Source organism: Notolepis coatsorum (genome assembly GCF_963971535.1).
Source record: "Notolepis coatsorum genome assembly, chromosome: 17".
Lineage (NCBI taxonomy): Eukaryota > Metazoa > Chordata > Actinopteri > Aulopiformes > Paralepididae > Notolepis > Notolepis coatsorum.
The window spans coordinates 8,368,053-8,374,052 of record NC_140181.1 but is presented as its reverse complement, the minus strand read 5'-3'; positions in this window follow the sequence as shown (position 1 = coordinate 8,374,052).

Genomic DNA, 6,000 nt, shown 5'->3' with positions numbered 1-6,000 from the left:
CCATGGGCATGGAATGGGCTACAGGACCATATCCACTTAAGATACCCATAACTTCATACAAAAAGAATGTCGCTGCTTTCCGTATAGTCAGGTCCCCACTGCAAAATGACTATATTACCCTGTATTATACTGTCATACACATCATGTGTAGACTATTCTGTTTTGTGTTTTTGTGTTTACATGTGATGTATTGTATATTGTATACATGCACTTTTATTATGTTCTTGTGTGATGTATCGCACATTTTATTGCTGTGTGATGTATTGCAAATGTTATTGCTGTTATCTTGGCCAGGTCTCCCTTGCAAAAGAGATCTTGTATCTCAATGGGACTTCCTGGTTAAATAATCTTTTTCTTTTAAATACACACACACATACATACATACACATACACAGACACACAATTAAAAAGAAACATAATCAAGACACAGTTACAGGATTGTTCCAAATTTTGTTTTTAAAAAACATGACATCTTCCGAAACATCCCCTTTTTAAAAAAAAGTCATCGATTTCAGTTCCACATCTTTCTTTAAAAAAAAAGAAGTACCAAAACAAAACAAAGAATTTACAGAATTGTGTTGGAAAGCTTGGGGATGGATATAACGGTACAGCTAGCAGGACTGAGTTCACATACTGCGAGTCACATACTGAGGGGTGAATTCACAAAGGGATTGCACGGATTTCTCTGACGCTATAACTGTGCAAATAACCCCAAAATAAACCTTGCTATTCACAAAGCACTCGCAAAGGGTGAAATACTGTGCTAACTGCGTTGCCATCACCATCGCGTCTCTGTGCGTCCGTGCTATTTGCGGGTATTTAAATTAGATAATATGGGCGAAAAATTTGCCCTTTCTATGCAAATCAGCCTCATTGCAAAAACACGCCAAATCACAGAAATTGCCACACGCAGTTAAAAGTTATTTACGTCTTCAGAGAGTTGGTGGTAACTAAGCGCATTTATAAGGGGGGTCATGGCCAGCGTCTCTGGTGATCATGGGAGCAGTGATTGTAGCCAGGGTTAGGTAATAATCACAATCAAGAGAATAGAACCCGCACACTCATATGATCCAGAATAAACGTTGAATTTATAACGTTTCGTCAGGTCCATGAGGCGTAGACGCTGGAAACACAGTCAATGAAACGTTTATTCTGGAGTATATGAGATTTAACTAAACATTAAATACAACTTAATTTCTCACTCTAAAAATAAGTGAAGTGCCTAACTTCAGCCGAAAGATTCAGCACCATGGACAGGTCTGTTCAAACTAATGTCTTTTGGGATGACATGACAAACAAACGCAATGACAAAAACAAAGGATGCAATTGTGTCATGAAAATACAAATGAAGAACTCTCTATAGATTACGAAATAAACTAAATACAAATGGTGAAAAATACTGTTATGTCTATCTGTTATAGAAATGAAGAGCTATTGATTCGTCAGGACTTCCAATTTCCGATCAGGGAATCAAAGCTTTTCTTTTCTGTCTGCCATTGTCCCGGGACATGCATACTGTAGCATGGGCAGTATTTATATTATTTGACCCTATCTGGGAGCAAATTGCACTCAGCTGCTCCGCCAGCCAACTGCACTGCCAGATATCAGGAGCAAACACCTAGTGAATCATACATCTATGGATAGGGAAAATGCTCCTCTTTCCAATGGCAGGGTTGAATCTGGATTTAGTCATTTCTTGCGGTTTTTACGATAATTAGCATTTTCCGATAAATTTGTATTTCCGATAAAACATATAAAACATCGGTAAAAATGAAAATATACACTTTGACTACTGTTTTTGATAGGGTTATGGTATTTACTCTTGGCTACAATTTTTCTTTTGAAAAACATTAACCTCTTAACATCCAAGGACCCACATGTGGACGATTCTTTGCCGACCTCTAGTGGCTCGGATGTGCATTTCCTTTAATACAATATATAGGTAGAATTAAAGCCCTATTTGTTGCCTGTCGATTGCCCTTTCAGGTGACAAAATCCGTTAAGCGGTTCTCGAGTTACATGCCGATATGTGAGGTGTGCCCCAAAGTACGCAAAAGTACACATTACCACCCCCGACTCCCAGGCTCTAGCTCCGTCAATCATTTGGCGATCTCGGAAATCTTTGCACAGGGTTGTAGCCAATGAGTGTGGCTTTCCAATGATACCCCATGATATGATAATTGGGGATCTAATACGGTCTCTATTGATAAAGGAAAATAAAGTCCCTATAGGGGGACCTTAAGGCTTAACAGGTTAAGACGGAGCACATAGCAGGCACAAATCACGTGCAGTTGAGGGTGCTATTAGCGGCCGCAATCCATTCTTTGTGAATTCGCCCCTGTGAGTTCACATACTGGCACATGGAGGTCGCTGGAACTGCTTTACAAGGCTTCAAGAAAGGACTCCATGACACAGACACAGCAGACATACAGTAGGTCGTCGAGGTGTCGTTTCACAATCAATCACATAAACAATATAGAAAACAGGAATATTCGTCAAACATTTTGAGCGAGGTGGGGGCGAAGGGGGGAAGGGGGTACACAGTAGTCGGGGGGCAAAGTACTTACGAGTTCAAAACATCAATTGAATCCTCTTTACACATGGCTGTCCAAAAAATGGTCATGGGAGATTTAAAACATGAACACAGAAAAAAAAATACACGTCGTTTCAGTAGTCGTCGTTATAAATAATCTGTATAAATAAGATTAAATATATATATATTAAAAAAAAGAAAACGATCAGACAAAGAGTTGTCGGGCAAAGCTGCTTTGGCACATTCAGAAACGTACTATACTTATTAGGTCCAAACAACAGTGCTGTTTTTTACTTTTTAGTTATCTTCATACTGCATCCGGTTACGTCTCTGTGCGGTGGTCCTTGGAAGATGTGTAACACGGGGAGAGTGAGATGTTCTGGAAGCTCCTTACACATCTTCCAAGGACGCCGCGCCTCCAGAACATCTCTCTCTCTCCGCGTTACACATCGTCCTAGGTCCCTCGGTACAAATAGCGTTTAAAGTGCAGCTATGCATTCGCCATGTAGAAGAAGTGACAAGAGCTCTCGCTACTCAAGCCTAGCGTACTGTACACACACTGCAACGGCCAAATCCATCTATACACCTGCCTCTATTACTCCTCGTCTATTTCTTTTTTTAAAAAGCAAGAAGGTTTTCTTCATATTATGCCTCGTTTCCTCGGTCCTTATCGCCGTCAAAACACCAGCTTCGCGATAAGAACACAGTCCGTCCGTTACGTGTGTCGACGTGAAACACGCGTTGTTAGAATACAATGTGCTGCTGAAGTGTAAACCACCGGTTAAACTCTCACAGTATATTCACATTAAGTGCCGTTAGATACCCTTGGTTTACACTTAAAAAAATATGATATATGATATGAAAATGATCTGTTTCCCCCCCCCCGGTTAAAGAGTGGTAAAAATACAAAGAAACACCTCGCTAACCTGAACCCTGTCAGCGTGGGAGGGACACCCGACTGAGAAGTGACGAGCCACCCCGCCAGGGAGGGACACCCGACTGAGAAGTGACGAGCCACCCGCCAGGGAGGGACACCCGACTGAGAAGTGACGAGCCACCCCGCCAGGGAGGGACACCCGACTGAGAAGTGACGAGCCACCCCGCCAGGGAGGGACACCCGACTGAGAAGTGACGAGCCACCCCGCCAGGGAGGGACACGTGTATATTTCCCCCAACGGAGTTTCACTTCCGTGTTCGGTTTGCGCGATCTGATTGGCCACTGACATTTTTTTCAGTGCCAATCGCGTTACTCCTAGCAATCGAGCCAGCAGGCTGTTACCCTAACCCTAACCTTAACCAACTAACCCTAACCCTAACCCTAACCCTAACCTTAACCAACTAACCCTAACCCTAACCTTAACCCTAACCTTAACCAACTAACCCTAACCCTAACCCTAACCTTAACCAACTAACCCTAACCCTAACCTTAACCCTAACCTTAACCAACTAACCCCTAACCCTAACCCTAACCCTAACCTTAACCAACTAACCCTAACCCTAACCTTAACCCTAACCTTAACCAACTAACCCTAACCCTAACCCTAACCTTAACCAACTAACCCTAACCCTAACCTTAACCCTAACCTTAACCAACTAACCCTAACCCTAACCCTAACCCTAACCTTAACCCTAACCATAACCAACTTCGAAAGAGAGCGACTTTGAAAGAGTCACCAAGCTTAACCAGTTTGTTAGGAATAACGTGATTGGCGCTGAGAGAAACGTCAGTGGCCATCAGATCGCGCAAACCGAACGTGGAAGTGAAACTCCGTTGGGGAAAATATACAGGCGGGAGGGACACCCAACTGAGGAGGGACACCCGCCAGGGAGGGACACCCAACTGAGAAGTGACACTGCCAGGGAGGGACACCCAACTGAGGAGGGACACCCAACTGAGAAGTGACACCCGCCAGGCTAACAGGAGGAATACGTTTCGTTTCTCGAGGATATAAATGCCTTTTTTTGTCCACATCGTAAATGCTTCATACACATGGCATATGACATACATACATACATACATACATACATAGAACACACACGCGGACCGTGCAGCGGCCATGTCTCTTCTGTCTTCTGACGCCTGACGTTCCGAACAGTCACGTCTTTTTGAAAAGGATTTTGTTCCCGAGTGGCTGACATCCTGCATCTCCATGGAAACGCTTTCTAGCTAATAATAGAAAATCATGTCTCGATGCCCCGTCAAGCACATGCACACGCGCAGACACACCCACGCACATGCAGACACGCACGCACACACACACACACACAGGATTATCTGGGTGGGGTCATGTAGTGGGTTAGAGTGCGTGTGTGTGTGCGTGTGTGTGTGTGTGTATTGGGAGAGGCAATATGGCTGAGACAGGCTGTTGGTGATAGAGAAAACACCCACCACCCCACACGCACATTCACACACATTGCGCATCCCACAAGCACACACACACACACACACACACACACACACACACACACACACACACACACACACACACACACACACACACACACACACACACACACACACACACACACACACACACACACACACACACACACACACACACACTGTGACACACACACACGTCACACACACACACACACACACACACTGTGACACACACACACGTCACACACACACCAGAGCTGTACGCTAAGCTTTTTCACTAGGGGCACAGGTGCCCTAAATGAAAAATGTAGGGGCACAGAATCCTTTTTAAATAAAGATTTTACCATTATAGTGCAAAAAAACATGTTCCTCCTGCCTCATTACTATGGTCCTTTTATTTAACATTTAAGTGCTTTTGTTTTCAGGTTTGTATCTTTTATAATGAACCAACTTAAGTATTACCACAGCTGCAACCATGTCTTCTTTCATTGATAACAGTGTATTAACAGTGTTCATTAGGGATGGGTATCGTTAGGATTTTATCGATACTACTACTCTTATCGATACTGCTTAACGGTTCGGTACTTTATCGATACTCTTATCGGTTCTTTTTGATTATTTTGCATAGTGGGCGTGTCAACAGTGTCAGCTGAACTCGCACCAAACAAGGCATAGGGAAATAGTCAGACAGAGAGACATCCCAGAATTATTTCATAGTACAAAGTTTCTGAATGGATTTTTTTTTTTTTTTTTTTTTTTTATCTTTCTTCCCTCCTTTTTCCCGATTTTTCTCCCATCCCACCCTTCCTGGTTGTTGCGTACTTTCCCCTACTGTTGGTCCGGGAGACCGGAGACTGTCACATGCTTTCCTCCGACGCATGTGCAGCCTGGGGCAGGCCAACCTGGCAGGTTCTCACCGGGGAGAGTGTAGCGTGTGGGAGGCCACACTATCTCTCCTTAGTTCCAACCCTTGCTGAGCAGGCGCCCCGACCGAACTGTAGGGGTCGCTGTCCACAACGCCCAGGACCCACCCTTCAGCTTCCCACCCCCTGATACAGCCAATTGTATCAGCATGAGGGGCCAG